The following is a 16,023-nucleotide window of genomic DNA, read 5'->3' on the forward strand; positions in this document are numbered from 1 at the left end:
ATATGTCTATTATGTCATCGCGATGATGAGATATTCATGAACAAGAATATGATGTTATTTATATTTAGGATTTACTATTATACTTACCCCATACTTTCATGTATATGATGTGTGTATGTTTTACATTTATATTTCACATGCCTAATATTGTTAAGGGAGGGAGTCGTAGTCATCTGCTAGTTAGGATCTACATGATGTATCACTCCCCATCATTGTTTGTTTAGCTTAGATATATATGCACATGTACATGCTCGTATTTTATACAGATTTGTAGGTATAGGGCATCGACTTACCTGAATTGTCAAGATGAGGGTGCCCTATCGCAATAACTCAGTTGTAAGAATGAGGAGATAATGTTAAGGTCCAATCCCAGCCATAGCCTAATTACTTGTCCTGAGAAGGAGGACATGTATCTGACTTTCTACAATTTCTAAACCCATGAGTTTATCTTTGTTTGTGCTGTTAATTTTGAGTTTTGGTCAGTGGTGGTAGTGTTGTTTCTATGTGGATTTGGCTAAGTGGTTTATTTGGTAAATGATTTAATTATAATATTTGAGTTAATCATATAATATCGAGAATTATTAAATATTATTTGATTAAAAAGAAAATATTAAAATATGAGACTATTTAATTAATTACAAACTAATTAAATGTGTGCTTTACTATAAAAGACTTAATTTGGAAGTCTAATTTAGAAATTTGGTTAAAGAGAAATTAGAATATGATGATATTTAATTAATTAGAAGTTAATTAAATATGTGCTTTAGTTTAAAAGATTTAATTGGGTATGTGCAAGATCATGGTATACCAAACTAAGGCCTTAAGTGACAATGAAAAATCAACAATTAGGGTTAGTCAATTTCATGTGAAATTTTGAAGTAGTTATGAATCTTATATCTAAAAGTTGTAAAAATACAATATGTAGGAAATTGAATATAGTTTCTAAACTACTAGTCCTTTTCTTAAAAAAAATAATAATAATTTTATTGGTCAAAATTTTGGATTTCAATGTAGGGGTACAAAAAATTTAGGAGAAAAATAAGTAGGTGTATGTTTGACCACCTTAATCACAATCAAATTAATATTTTCTTATAAGATTATAGATATAACAAGTAGACTTGTGCCTGGATGCAACAAATATTTTTGAGTAATTCTATTCCAAATAAATAATTAATCATGAAAGAGTGAATTGTGTGTTACTTCTTAAGAGGCTCTACAATTGTATGCATCCCGAGGGCGATGTGGTCACTCCTCCTGCGTCCATACTTACAAAGGCCTCTTGTGGCATACATTCATTCTCTTCTTTTACCTCTGTGTTTTCTTTCGTGTCATATGTGCCTCCTTTTGATGTTCATTACTTTTACTTGCTTGTGATTTTGGTCCATCGTTATTTGGTCATGTACTAAATAGGTTTAAGATTTGATGTCGTCAAAGCCAAGCTCTCTTGTCTCCCATCTTGGTTCGCTTGTGCAAGAGGAAACCCCTATGAATAATGATGACAACAAAGGCCAAGAGATGGATATTGATAAAGCCACAAAGATTGGTTTAAATGTGGGTTTTGGTTCTCGAAAAATTGGTAGCCTAAGTTTGATATTTTAAAACTCTCCTACAAGGCAGTGGTCATTGAACAATCACAACTAGAGTGCTTTTCGATAGAGATAGATTGGGAAGAGGGGATGTGGAAGAAGGAGGAACCAATGGAGGAGATGTAAATGGTAAGTCTACTCCCCATGACCTTATAAAACTCTCCCTTTCACCTAATGAGGATGTGATTAAAGCCATTCAAGAAAGAGAAGACTAGGTTGAGAGACATTGTTCTTTTCTTTATTTGTGTTGATAAAGATTTATTACCTTATCATAAATTCTTTGATGATTATAAGGGGTATCTCAATGCAATGTTTCTACTTCTGGAACCTGAATATTTTTAGGATGTTAATCATTTGATCTCAAAATGATCTGATTTTTTCCTAGGAGGTTCATTTCAAATATATCAGTCTTCTAGTAAAGTTTCCTTGCAAGAGAAAGTTTGTTTATGAAGTTGTTGATTTTTTTTGGCATAAGTAATAGGGTATAAAAATGTGAAACATAGTTTTGAAGGCTTTAGAGGCTCTAAAAAGGGGTCAGTTTTGACCTAGCCAATCAATTCCTCTAGGTTAATATTTCTAAAAAATGGGCTTCTTATTATCTATGATAAAATCTTAACCAAGAAGAACTGATCTACTAGATCAATTATTTGAAAGAATATTTTGAATATGAAGAATCATAAATCCTGAAAGGGTCAAATTTGTGAAGGCCAAAGTAAAAGGGCGAGCAAAAATTTTGTGGAAGGAGATTTAGTTGGATAAAAATAGAATAAGAAAGTAGAAAAGTCACAAGATGGGCTTAGATGGTGGAAAAATTAAAGAGAGAATTCATTCCTCTCCATTATGAGCTTGATTTTCTAAACAAAATGTAAGGGTTGAAGAAAGCGAGAAGAACTATTTGCGAGTATATAGAAGATTTCTATCGAGTCCTCATTGCTATGTGGAAGCCAACAAGGAGAAAGTTTATTGTTACCTAAATGGGTCATTGTTGGAAATATAAGAGGAGTAATTGAGAGGGGAGCGGTGAATTAGTTATCGCTAAAACAATTCCAAATCCCTTAGATGTCAATAAAAACTTTCTTGAAACTCACATCTCAGTTAGAACTAGATATTCATTGTAACTTGGTTAGCAAAGCAATTTGATATATTAATGTGTATTAACCTTTAGTGACTTAGTTGCAGAAAGATAGAGAAATGAGCAAATAACATGAACACATGAGACACCAAGATTTAATATGAAAACCCAATTTGGGAAAACCACCAATGCAACTAGTTACAACTTTTCACTCTTTTGAAGTGAGCCCTGTTAGGAACCAACCCTATTAAAGGTTACAAAACACACTGTTAGGTGTGACCTTGTTAAAGGATTTATATCACCCTGTTAGAAGTGGCCTTGTTGGAGATCTTAAGACACTTCAATCTAGAAATGCCACCTAGGTAGAGGATTTACAAAATGATTGCTCAACTTTTTTAAGATATTTTTTCATTGCTATAATTGTTAGAGAGTAACAATGATTGACTTTATTTATGAAGCAACTAGATTGTGGATTTAGATCATTATTCTAGCTTATCTTTTGGATCCTCCTTGATCAGAATATTCTTTGCAGCTCCTTGGATACTCTACTCTTAATCAAATATCCTTCTCTTTTTGCATCTTATCTTCTTCTTCTTCCACACAAGTTATTCAATCCACATCTTGACCTTTCATATATATGAAATCCAATGTCAAATTGGCTTGAATACCCTTGCAAACAAACAAATAACATCCATTGAGTCGGTCTGCATAAACTGACTAATGAATAAAACTAATATGTTGGAGGTCGGCTAAAATTGGGTCACTTAGTTACCATTGAGTTCCTTGGTAACTAACATGACTCAGTTTACATTGAACTCCTTTAGTAACCAACCTGACTCAATTTACATAGGAATTCCTGAACTTTGATTCTTTTGAACTTTTGCTTAGGGAGTACTAGAGTCTTATGAACTGGATTCCAATTGGCAGTGCTTGGTAAGAGTATAACATTTGTGTAACATGAATGACAATATACAATTGACTAATTGTTATCAACAATCTCCCTCTTTGGCATTGATGGCAACACAACATGTCATTATGAAAAGAAAACCTTAGAGCAATCAAATGATTTATAAGATTTTAATAATATTCTTAGTTTCATTATGATTCTCTATCCATCCATGAGAACTCCCTTTGAGATTCTCCCTCTGTCATCTTATCTTCAGACTCCATCAGATTAGGTTCCCCCTCTTGCAGATTATTGCCTTGGATTCTTCTCAAATTACATCAATCTCTCTCAATGAATATATGACATGATTCTCTCCCTCTTTTACATCAAATGCCAAAGACTTGACACAATGCTTTTACAATGTACCTTATGTACTGATTCATATGCAATGAGCTCTAGCTTCTTTGCATCAATTTGATAATTCTTCAATGAAGCTCGGTTGATACATCACTAATATGTACTCTAGTGAGCATCAGATAGGGGAATGACCCCTAACTTTCCTCTTAGATACAAAAATGCATCCTTAGGTAATGGCTTGGTAAATATGTCAGCAACCTTCTCCTTTGTGTTAACATATTCTAATCTAACCTCTTTATCTTGAACTAATTTGATACTTGATTGCAATGTGTTTTGTCTTGGTGTGCATCACTAGATTTTTAGATATATTGATTGCACTTGTGTTATCACAATAGATAACCAATGGATCCTTGATTTATTCCTTCATTCCTGATAATAGTTGCTTGAACCACATTATGTTGGAGTAATTAACTATTGCAACAACATATTCTGCCTTTGTTGTAGACTGAGAGATGCAATTATGCTCCTTACTTGTCCAAGATACTAATCTCTTTCCAAGAAAGAATGTTCCTCCACTGGTGCTCTTCATGTTATCAATTCTTCCAGCCCAATCAACATTAGTAAAGGATTTCAACTCAAAGTTCCCTCCTTTCTTTACCATAGACCATAGTCTCGAGTACCTTTTAGATATCTCATAATTATTTTGATTGATGTCATATGATTTTTTTTGGGATTTGCAAAGAACCTTGCAACTATACCAACTACTAATGCAATATCAAGTCTTGTGTGAACAAGATACTAAAGTTTTCCAATCATAGATCTATAGGTAGCCTGATTTATCTCTTTTGAATCATCATCATTGGATAACTTGTGTCTAGTAGACATAGGTGTTCCAACTAGTTTGGAATCTTCCATTCCAAAGGTCTTCAATATCTCCTTGATTTATTTTGACTGAGTAATGTAAATGCCATCCTTCATTTGATGAACTTGTAAACCAAGAAATAATTTTATTTCTCCAAACATTGACATTTCAAACTCTTTCCTCATTTCTTTAGAGAATGACTTGCATATGTCATCATGACATAAAAATAGGATATCATCCACAAATATCTCTGCTAACAAAATTGTGTTTTGTGGTCCCTCTTTAATATATAGACTACTTTTATCATTGGTTCTTTGAAAACCAATCTTTACCAGATATCCATGAAGTCTCTCATACCATGATCTAGGAGCTTGCTTCAAACCATATAAAGCTTTGTGTGACTTACAAACCATGTCTCTTTTGTTTGGATCAATGAAACCTTCAGGATGATCAATGTAGACTTATTCTTCTAGAATTCCATTCAAGAAAGTTGATTTTGCATCCATTTGATACACTTTGAATCCTTTAAATGCAACATATGCAAGTAGTGTTCTAAGTCCTTCAAGTCTAGCAATAAGAGAAAATGTTTCTCCATAGTCTATGCTTTCTTCTTGAGCATATCCTTTGCACACCAGCCTATCCTTATTCCTTGATACTTCACCATTTTCATTCAATTTATTTCTAAATACCCACTTTGTACTAATTACATTTTTATCCTTGGGTCTAGGAACAAGAGTACAATTATTGTTTCTTTCAATTTTCTCAATAGCTTCATTCATTGTCTCTATCCAACTTTCATTTTTCAATGCATCATTAACAGTTCTAGGTTCAAATTCAATAAGAAAACATGTACCTTTTTGTTTGTTTCTTGTCATTGTGCCTTTTGTCTGATCTCCAATTATTTTCTTAGGTGTATGATGCCTTCTGACATATTTAGCAAGTACAGGTATCTTACTTCTATATTTTGGACTAGATTCACTTGGTTCACCATGCTCAAGGGTTCTATGAATTTCCAAATTTTGCTTTGTTTCTATTGTCTGAGACTTGGATCTAGGAACAAGAGTACAAGTATTATTTCTTTCAATTTTCTCAATAGCTTCATTCATTGCCTCTATCCAACTTTCATTTTTCAATGCATCATTAACAGTTCTAGGTTCAAATTCAATAAGAAAACATGTACCTTTTTGTTTGTTCCTTGTCATTGTGCCTTTTGTCTGATCTACAATTATTTTCTTAGGTGTATGATGCCTTCTGACATATTTAGCAAGTATAGGTATCTTACTTCTATAATTTGGACTAGATTCACTTGGTTCACCATGCTCAAAGGATCTATGAATTTCCAAATTTTGCTTTGTTTCTATTGTCTAAGACTCAACTCCCATAGATTGTGACTTAGGTTCCTTTGTCTGATACTCAGTTCGAACTATTTCCAACTTGAGTTGTACTGCTGCAACTTGGTTGACACTCTAGACTTGGGTGAATCAAGTGGGATAATCTATTGAATGTTGGGTAATGTATCAAGTTCAAAGTAGACAAATTTTTTCTAATCTTTAGGTTCTTTGCTACTTTGTTCTTCATTTTTTTCTGCAAACTCATCAATTTTTACATGTGCACTTTCTATAACCTTATGAGTTGCAAGATTCAAGCATTTGTATGCTTTGCTCTTGTTGGAGTATCTTAGAAAAATGCCTTCATCACTTTTTACATCAAACTTTCCTTTCCTTGACTCTTTTAGGATATAACATTTTCTTCCAAATACTTTGAAATAACAAACATTAGGTTTATAGTCATACCATAATTCATAAAGTGTTTGATTTATATCTTTCTTCAATTAAACTCGATTCAAGGTATGAACCATTGTGCTGATTGCTTCATTCCAATATTTGGTTGCAACATTTTTCTTTATCATCAGTGTTTTTGCGCAATCCATGATGGATTTATTTCTTCTTTCTTCTATGACATTATGTTGAGGTGCACCAGGTGTAGATACCTGTCTTTTGATTCCTCTTTCATTGCATAATTCATTGAATTCATTAGAGATGAATTCTCCTCCTCTGTCTGATCTTAAGAATTTTAAATTCTTACATATTTCTTTCTCAACTCTAGTCAGATACCACTTGAATTTTTGAAAAGCTTCAGATTTATCCTTTGAGTACATTACTGTCATCATCCTAGAATAATCATCAACAAACAAAACGAAGAATTTGTCTCTTGTGTAGCTCTATATACCTATTGGTCCACAAAGATCTTTATGAACTAGTTCCAATAGTTCTTCAGTATTGTAATTCTTACTTTTGAAGCTAGTTTTACCCATCTTTCCAATCTGACATTGTTGCATATGGTCATTTCAGGTTTCTTCAGATTTGGAATACCTCTTACTTTTATGTTTTTGCTTATAGTAACCAAATTATCAAAGTTCACATGACACATCCTTTTATGCCATAACCAACTTTCCTCTACGTGTGCCAAGAAGCATGAACTATCAAAGAGATCAAGATAGAATAGATTACCTTTTGTCTGATTGCCAGTTCCAACTAGGTTTCCTTTACCATCTAGAAGCTTGGCCTTCCCATTCATGAATTCTACCTTGAATCCAATGTTGTTTAGTTGTATCACACTTAGAAGATTGTGTCTTGGTCCTTCAACCCAGTAGACATTATCACATCTAATTCCATCAGTCAATGCAATGTAGCCTTTTCCCTTTACATAACATGGTTCATTGTTTCCAAATTTAACACTTCCACCATCATAGTGCTCCAAGTGTTCAAAATTTGTTTTATTTCCAGTCATGTGATGAGAACAACCACTATCTATTATCCATTTTTCATTCTTTCTTACATGAGAAATAAGTGTCATCTTTTCATTATCCTCGCCATCTAATTCATCTTTAATAGCAATATATACTATTTCATCTCCATTATCACTACCAGAATCTTTAGCAATATAAAAAAAATTCTTACCTTTGTCTTTGTAGCTTTTGATTTCTTTCTTGCTTTCAAACTTGTTGGATTTTTTGTCATCTTTACTTTCCTTGTTTGGACACCTTGTAGCAATGTGACTAACTTCTTTACAAGAAAAACAAATCAAGGGATTTTTTTCCTTTATATAAATACCTTTGCCTTTTACTAACCTCCTTGCAAGTAGGGTTTCAATGGCTTCAAGGGCATCATCAAATTCTTCATCTTCTTCACTGTTGCACTATTTGCCTTTTGAGTTTCCTTCCTTTCTGCCAAGGGTTACTTATTCTTGGAATTTTGATTCTATGTTTCAAGATCCAAGAAGATAGTTATCAAAGTTATCCAACTGAAAAGTTGTTAACCTTCCCACTGGTGCATCCAAAGTTATATCATTTTTGGGATCACATCTCATCTCTTGAATAGATGAAACTGTAATTGCATAAATAGGAAGAAGAGTTCTTAATACCTTGTTGAGTACTATTGCATCTTTAAGTTTTCCTCCTAAGGCTCTGATTGCACTCACACTTGCTTTGATTATTTCACTATATTTTGTAATGTTTTCATCTTCTTTCATCTTCATCTGATCAAATTGACCTCTTAAACATTCTTCTTTGGCTCTCCTCACATTGTCATCTCCTCCATAGATCTTTTGTAGCTTGTTCCACATTTCATAAGTAGTAGGACAATCTTTGACTTTGTCAAATTCAACATAATTGAGAGTAGAAGCAATGTCAATCATCATTTTGTTGTGATTCTTCTTTTCTACCATTTGATCCACAGTTAAAGGATCAAGAGGTGACACATACTTGTTGTCTAGGAATTTTATGCCTCTGTCTCCAATAGTTTCCAAATGCAACTTCATGGGATCCTGTCATGCTTTGAAGTTATCTTTGTTCAACTTAGGAATCTCTCTTCTATAAGACATATTGATCTTTAGCTACAAGCACCAACAAATTTGATACCAAATGTTGGAAATATAAGAGGAGTAACTAAGAGGGGAGGGGTGAATCAATTACCACTAAAACAATTCCAAATCCCTTAAATGTCAATACAAACTTCCTTGAAACTCACAACTCGGTTAGAACTATATTCACTGTAACTCGGTTAACAAAGCAATTTGATATATTAATGTGTATTAACCTTTAGTGACTCAATTGCATAAAGATTCCTACAAGTCATGGGGTTGACTATTAATATTAATCTTCAGGTTTCTTAACTCTAAATATTAGATTAGGTTTTCTTTTGTATAGTTTGTTTTTAGTTCCGACAATTTTGTATAACAGTTTGTAACTGTTATTGCTGTCTCTTTTATAAATTTCTTGTATTGTTTTGATTGAGGAGAACATCAAATAATAAATGGTTTCCACTTTCTACATATTTTCATCTTGTTTCTCAATCTGGGCCAACAGTGGTATCAGAGCATTGGAATTAATCTATGCGCAAAGCTTCTAAAGACTGGAGTTTTTTTGAAGAAGCAAAATAAAAGAAAGCAGATTTAGGTGCAATTGATTTAATTTTGATAAAGTTTTTACAACTTGATTACATTGCTAAATTTTGGCAAGAAAATTTCAACAATCATTTACAATCTGTGCAAATTGTGTTTCTTTCTGTATTCACAATGCAATCTATTGTTTCATTAATTGGGGAGACATTATCTGGAAAAGATAACTGGATGGAATGGCATAGAAAGGTGGAAAATACACTCATATTTAATGATTTATGGTTCAAAATATGTGATGGAAATACTCAACCTATAGAGCCAACTGATGCTAAAGAAAAAGAAATATGGATATATAAAAATTCAAAAGCTTTAGCTTTGATAAGGGCTTATGTTAATGGAGAAGTGTATCGACATATATAGGGATGCACACTTGCCTGGGATGCCCTTGATAAATTGAAAAAATTATTTGATTCTCATTCAGAGTTAGAGTTTATTCAATTGCAGTTAAAACTATTCAATCTTGAATTGAAAAATGGTGATGTTATGAGTCTAGCTTCAGAAATTAGAGCTATAAAACAAGATGTTGATGCTGCAGGTGGGAAAGTTGATATTTATCTCATAGCTTTTATCAAAGCACTTCTTCAAACACATTCCACATATCTAGAGTCTCTTCAGGCAAGCAATCAATTAAAAACCATTACTTTTGACCTATTGGTTGAAAAGTTAGCAGAGCGTGAGAAAGCATTTGGAAGGAAAATAGATAATCCAAATGAAAATGTTTGTCTTGCTTATCAAGAAAATCCTATAAATAAAATAGCTTCAAGAGGTGATCATAATGATAGAGGAACAGGTAGAAGTCAATGGAAGAAAATTGATAATCAAAACGATAGACAATTTTTATATTGTAAAAGATGTGGTAAAAAAGGTAGTCATGAAGCGCATGAATGCAAACTCTCTTGGTAAAAGATAGAAAGTTTTAAAGGAAACTCTTTTAAGCAAAAAGATAAAACCAAAGTTTATAATAATGATAAATCTTCAGATGATAAAATTTTAGGTAGAGCTCAATTTGCTTGTGATAGTGATGGTGATCAATATGTCCTCATTGTTTCAGAATGTGCATCTACTTCCTCACGGTATGATACTTGGATTTTAGATACTGGAGCCACACAACACATGACATTTAGGCGTGATTACTTTGAGGAATTTAATAAAAGTGATTGTGGTCCAATTTACTTAGCTGATAAATCAAGTCTCAAACCTGTTGGAAAAGGAACTATTCGATTTAAGTTGCCTAATCTTCCAGATTTTGTGCTTCATGATGTTTTATATATTCCTCAGTTACAACGCAATTTACTATCTCTTCCAACAAGGTTACTCTATTCTATTAAAATATGCTTGGGTTGTTGTAAGAAAGAAATATAATAATCAAATTGTGTTGATTGGAAGTGAGGATGGAAGATTATTAAAATTAAATGGCACTCCTGCTCTTTCTAAAATTTTTGCTTATCTTACAGAGGAAGGTAATCTATCTACTACTATGTTGTGGCATGCAAGATTAGGTCATATATGTTATGATAAAATTCATATCATGAAAAATAATGGTGTTGATGGCTTACCTATTTTGCCTAAATGTGTTGAAAGTGTGAAGCATGCATTCTTGCCAAGCAACATAGAAATTCTTTCCCTCGATCCAATTGGAGGGCACAGAGAAAATTACAACTTATCCATTCAGATTTGTGTGGGCCTTTACCAATAACTTCTGTGGGAGGATCTAAGTATTTTATGTTGTTCATTGATGATTATAGTCGTATGACTTGGATTTATTTCTTGCAACAAAAATCAGAAGCTTTTGAAACTTTTAAAAGATTTCATGTTATGATTGAAAATCAAGCTCAATGTAAAATTGGTACTCTCCGAACAGACAATGGTGGAGAATTTACTTCTCTCATTTTCAAAAATTATTTATGTCAACATGGGATTCAACATCATCTCACTGTACCAGGTACTCCTCAACAAAATGGAGTTGTTGAATGAATGAATAGAACCATCATGAATATGGTTAGAGCAATGTCATACTTTAAAGGAATCAAGTTGTATTTTTGGGCTGAAGCAGCAAGAACTGTAGTTTATCTTCGTAATAGGTCTACCTCATTAGCACTTCACTAGGAAATCCCATATGAGGTTTGGTTCGGATATCCTCCTTCTATTCAACATCTTAGAATTTTTGGGTCCACTTGTTATGCTTTAATTCCTAAAGACAAAAGAAATAAGTTGCAACATCATAGTTTTAAATGCATCTTTCTTGGATATTCTGAATCCTCTAAAGCCTATAGGTTGTATGATGAAGCTAATAAAAAACTCATCATTACATGTGATGTAGCATTTTGTGAAACTTCTAAAAATGTTGAAGATATTGAATGTCAACATCTAGAAGAACTATCAAAATCTTCTCCTTGGAAAGAAAATTTCTGTGAGATTATACATTCTGGGGGGGACCCAACTTATTTAGCCTCACCTTTAATGGATTCACATGTTGCATCTGTACCTCAAAATCAAGCTGATCCATCTATGAATGAACAAGAAGAAACTCCATCAACCAATGAGCCTAAAATCTTTGAACCTTTGGAAACTACTACGGCTTCTTTTGTGCAACCAAAATCTTCTCATAAGTGGGAAAAACAACTCCAACAAACTCTAAAAGACTTAAGACCCAATGAAATAGGAAAAATAGGTACAAGAAGTTCGTACAAAGCGAGGCTAGCAACTCAATCCAATGCTGTAGATAATATAGAGTCTATTGATGAACTCAATCTTGCAAGTGACTTTGAACCAACTTCCTATATTGAAGCTAAAGACAATGAAGTTTGGAGGCAGGCTATGCAGGATGAATATGATGCCTTAATAAAGAATGGCACATGGGAGTTGATTGATCCACCACTTGGTTGTAAACCTATTGGTTGCAAGTGGATTTTTAGAAATAAATATAAAGCAGATGGCACCCTTGAAAAACATAAAGCTCGACTTGTTGCGAAAGGATATTCTCAAAAAGAGGGAATAGATTTTGTTGAAACATTTGCACCTACAGCAAAATGGACCACCATCCGTGCTTTGTTAAGTCTTGCAGCTCAAAATGGGTAGAAAATTCACCGAATAGACATCAAAACTGCATTCTTAAATGATTATCTCAAAGAAACCGTCTATATGACTCAACTTGAAGGGTATGTCAACAATGGGAAAGAACATCAGGTATGCAAGCTCAACAAATCTTTATATGGTTTAAACAAGCTCCTCGAGCTTGGTATGAAAAACTTACTGAGCATCTGTTGAAGTTGGATTTCCAGCATTTTGAGTTTGATGATGCAACACTTTTTGTTAAAAAGGTTGATAACATTGTTATCTATCTTGTTGTTTATGTGGATGACTTATTTATCACCGGTAGTGATGAAAATACTATTCAATAAGTGAAACAACAATTGAAGCAGGGTTTTGATATGATTGATTTAGGTCATCTTCATTACTATTTAGGTATTGAGATGATTCAAAAACCTTATTCTATTTTTATTACCCAGCAAAAATAAATTGGTGATCTTTTGCAAAAGTTTGGCATGGCTAATTGCAAACCACTTAGTACTCCCATGGAGCAAAATATCAAACTCACATTAGATGAATCCTTAGCATTTGTTGATGCAACTTTGTAAAGGACACTTGTTAGTAGTTTGATCTATGCCACAACCACTCGTCCAAATATTGCTTTTGCAGTTGGAGTTCTTTCAAGGTTTATGCAACAACCCTACCAAGCTCATTGGTTAGCTGCTAAAAGAATTCTTCGGTATTTGAAAGGCACACAACATTATGGGCTGCAATACTCTAGAACAAAAGAGTTTTCTTTGATTGGATATTCAGATTCAGATTATGCAGGTGACTCAATAGATGGTAAATCTACTACTGGTTTTTTAATGCACCTTGGGTTCGGTGCAATTTCTTGGAAATCTAAAAAACAATCAGTCCCAGCTATCTCTACTTCTGAAGCTGAATATATTGCAACATGTAAAGCAACTCGAGAAATTTTATGGCTTAGAAGGATTCTTGAAGACTTGCAAACACCATATATTTCCTCAACACCACTCCTCATTGACAATCAATCTGCTATCAAAACGGCTAAAAATCCAATCTTTCATGATCGCACCAAGCATATCAACACTAAGTATCATTTGATTCGGCATCATGTAAAAGATGGCAATATAGAGCTGAAATATTGTCCCACTGCAGATCAGCCAGCAAATATTTTTACTAAGGCATTGGGGAGAGAAAAGTTTGAAAAGTTCAGAGGAATGCTTGGTTTAATCCCTTCAGATTAAGGGGGGGATGTTAATATTAATCTTCAGGTTTCTTAACTCTAAATATTAGATTAGGTTTTCTTTTGTATAATTTGTTTTTAGTTATGACAGTTTTGTATAACAATTTGTAACTATTATTGCCGTCTCTTTTATAAATTTCTTGTATTGTTCTGATTGAGGATAACATCAAATAATAAATGGTTTCCACTTTCTACATATTTTCATCTTGTTTCTCAGTCTGGGCCAACAGTTGAAAAAATACCACAACCCTTAGTGCAACTCTAAAGAGTCATTCCTATCTACCCCTCTTAAACACCTTATTACTTTGCTAGCCCTACAATATTATGCAGGGTAATGGAGGTCGAGTATTTAAAGAGGGTAGGAATCCCAAGAATGCAAGGGTAGGACTCCCAAGAATGCATGCAAGGGTAGGAAGAATGCTAGGGCCCCCTTAGAATAGTAGGGCCAGTAGACCCCACCCAAAGCAAAAGTAGTGTAAAGAAATAAGAAAATAACATGAACACATGAGACACCAAGATTTAACATGGAAACCCAATTTGGGAAAACCACCAATGCAACTAGTTACAATATTTCGCTCTTCTGAAGTGAGCCTTGTTAGGAGCCAACCTTGTTAAAGGTTACGAAATACTCTATTAGGTGTGACCCTATTAAAGGATTTAAATCACCCTACTCAGAGTGGCCTTTTTAGAGGTCTTACAAAATGATTGTTAAGTCAACTTTGTTAAGCGATTTCTTTACTACTACAATTGTTAGAGAGTAACAATGATTGACCTAATTTATGAAGCAACTAGATGCAAATTCATATCATTGTTCTAGCTTATCCTTTGGATCCTCCTTGATTAAAATATTCCTTGCAACTCCTTGGATACTCTGCTCTTAATCAGAGATCCTTCTCTTTTTGCATCTTTTCTTCTTCTTCTTCTTTCACACACTATTCAATCCACATCTTGACCTTTCATATATATATGAAATCAAATGTCAAGTTGGCTTGAATACCCGTAACGAGGCCAAGTATTCATGATGAATTGAGTCTAGTTAGAGTGAAAAGTATTGAAGAGGCTTACCATTTTTTGTTAAGAGTGGAAGAAAAATTGAACAATATGTTTGAAAGCAAGCAAGGTGGAAGAGGTCATAGTGGAAGATCCAGTGGATGTTTTTATAGAGGCCAAAATAAAATCATAAAAAGAGTGATAGGGCTAGTAGAAGTCACAATTAGAGGGTAAATAATTTCAACAATTTTCATGCCAAAACAATAATAATAATAAGAGAGGAAGACAAAGAGCTCAAGGACTAGGAAGAGGAGGTTTTAATGGGGCATGTTTACATTGTAGAGAAGGATATTAAAATTATGAGTCTCTTCAATGTCAAAGAAGAACTAACATAACACCTAAGGAAATTTCATGAGTTGCACATGTAGATGGAGATACCAAATCATCAGGCTCTGATATGATGAAAGAGAATTCTTGCTTGTCATAAGAGCCTTGTTGAGTAATGAGAATGAACCTGAACAAAGGAAGAATGTTTTCCAAACTAGGTGAAAATATAATGATAAGCAATGTAATATCATTATTGAGGGTGGTAGCATATATAATCTTGTTTACGAGAAAATGGTTAATAAGTTGAAGTTAGAAAGAAAGAAGCACCTAAATCCCTACTAAATTGCTTGGTTAGAGAAGGATCATAAGGATTTGGTTAGTGAATAGTGTTTGGTAAAGTTCAAGATTGGAAACTACCATGATGAGATGTTGTTAGAAATTACTCATATGGATATTTGAAATTTGTTATTAATTTGATCATCATGTGGTACATGATCAGATGCAAATACTTATTTTTTGACAAAGGATGGAGTATAACATAAGCTAAAGCAATTGAAGGAAGATAAAGAAAAGGTATGTAGTAATGTCATAATATATTTAGTTGATGGAATCAAGTTCCTATAAGGTATGAGGAATGAGCACATATTTCTCTTTAATTCCAAATATGGTAAAGAGGAAGTAGAATATGTGCCTCTAGAAGTTGCATATTTGTTGGATTAGTTTCAAGATATTATATCTAATAATGTTCCAAATGGATTTCCAATAATGAGAAATATCAGTCATCAAATGGATCTGATTGGACAAGAACCAATTTTTTGAATAAGGCACCTTATAGAATGATTCCAATTTTAAGTGAGGAATAGAATAGACATGTACAAGTAGTAAGAGCTGATTCAAGAGAGTCTAAGTCCATTTGTTATACCAACAACATTAGCACCAAATAAAACTGGAGAATAGAGGATGCATGCATATTCTCAAGCCATCAAAGAAATCACTATCAAATATAGGTTTTTCTTGCTAAGGGTGGATGATATTATGGACTGTTTGAGTGGATTAGTGTATTGCACAAAGGCAAGTATGAAACTTGTGGATATCACCAAATCAAGATTAGAGGAAGAGATCAATGGAAGACTACCTTTAAGAGAAAAGAGTGTTAGGATTGAAATGAGGCATAAATAACAATTACAT

The 16,023-nt window shown here is 33.3% G+C and overlaps 1 pseudogene; it reads left to right on the top strand.

The window, feature by feature from the left end:
- Positions 1 to 12,362: 12,362 nt before the first annotated feature.
- On the top strand, positions 12,363 to 13,519 carry LOC149539934 (secreted RxLR effector protein 161 pseudogene; annotated as a pseudogene).
- The last annotated feature ends 2,504 nt before the right edge of the window (positions 13,520 to 16,023 follow it).

Source organism: Cupressus sempervirens, chromosome 9 (assembly GCF_028749045.1).
Source record: "Cupressus sempervirens isolate cs-2001-9-10 chromosome 9, ASM2874904v1, whole genome shotgun sequence".
Lineage (NCBI taxonomy): Eukaryota > Viridiplantae > Streptophyta > Pinopsida > Cupressales > Cupressaceae > Cupressus > Cupressus sempervirens.